General features: G+C 52.5%; 1 protein-coding gene across 1 annotated transcript in view; it reads left to right on the top strand.

Moving 5' to 3' along the window:
- The window catches only part of slc8a2b (solute carrier family 8 member 2b), a 227,318-nt gene that overhangs the window by 201,151 nt on the left and 25,061 nt on the right, over positions 1-1,106 (top strand).

The following is a 1,106-nucleotide window of genomic DNA, read 5'->3' as shown; positions in this document are numbered from 1 at the left end:
CCCCCCCAGAGCTCAGTTTCTTGACTAAACGGATTCTTCATAATAAATTGTGCATCGAGCATGTTTGCCATCTCAAAACGCCCGCTAATCTGCAGTTATCCACATAAATTGTACTATCTACAGTTGCTGCTTGGTAAAGTTTCCTCTACCATCTATAAAACATGTGTAATCACGGGTTAAACTGACTATAAACAGGCGTAAATCATTTAACCAACGCTTTCTCTTTTTGCCAGTATAAGCACAGTAATATTCTCTAGATATACACAGAGGCGGACTATACCATTAGGCAAAGGTCGGCTATTGCCTTAGGCCCCGAGCTACCAAGGGCCTCGTAAAACGCCTCATAAACTTGTGGTTACGATTTGTTGTCTTACTTTTCACCAATTAATTATATCTCTCAACATTGATACGCTAAAGTGCTATCCGATGGTTTAATTCATGATGAGAAACTCCCCCCAGTCCCCACTACATTGGACTATTCCATTATCCTACTGCGCGTATGTGTGTGTTTGTAAACAAACAGCTCAGCAGGCTGTAAGCCGGAGGCTACAGCCGGCTCAGCGGGCTGTAAGCCGGAGGCTACAGGCGGCTCAGCGGGCTGTAAGCCGGAGGCTACAGGCGGCTCAGCGGGCTGTAAGCCGGAGGCTACAGGCGGCTCAGCGGGCTGTAAGCCGGAGGCTACAGGCGGCTCAGCGGGCTGTAAGCCGGAGGCTACAGACGCTCAGCGGGCTGTAAGAGGAGGCTACAGCGGCTCAGCGGGCTGTAAGACCGAGGCTACAGCGGCTCGCACGGGCTGTAAGCAGGAGCTACAGCCGGCTCAGCGCTGTAAGCAGAGGCTACAGACGGCTCAGCGGGCTTAACCGGCGCTACAGCGGCTCAGCGGCTTAAGCTGGCTCACGGGCTGTAAGCAGGAGGCTACACGACTGCTCAGCGGGCTTAAGCCTGAGGCTACAGACGGCTCAGCGGGCTGTAAGCCGGCGGCTCAGCGGGCTGTAAGCAGGAGGCTACAGACGGTTGGAAAACCGCTACGCATATGGCGCCTCATCCGGTTTCATTTCTTGTGTATGAAACTGGTAGAAACATTTAACCCTCGTGTTGTCTTCCCG

Source organism: Etheostoma spectabile, chromosome 3, assembly GCF_008692095.1.
Source record: "Etheostoma spectabile isolate EspeVRDwgs_2016 chromosome 3, UIUC_Espe_1.0, whole genome shotgun sequence".
Lineage (NCBI taxonomy): Eukaryota > Metazoa > Chordata > Actinopteri > Perciformes > Percidae > Etheostoma > Etheostoma spectabile.
This window is presented reverse-complemented; position numbering and strand designations above follow the sequence as displayed.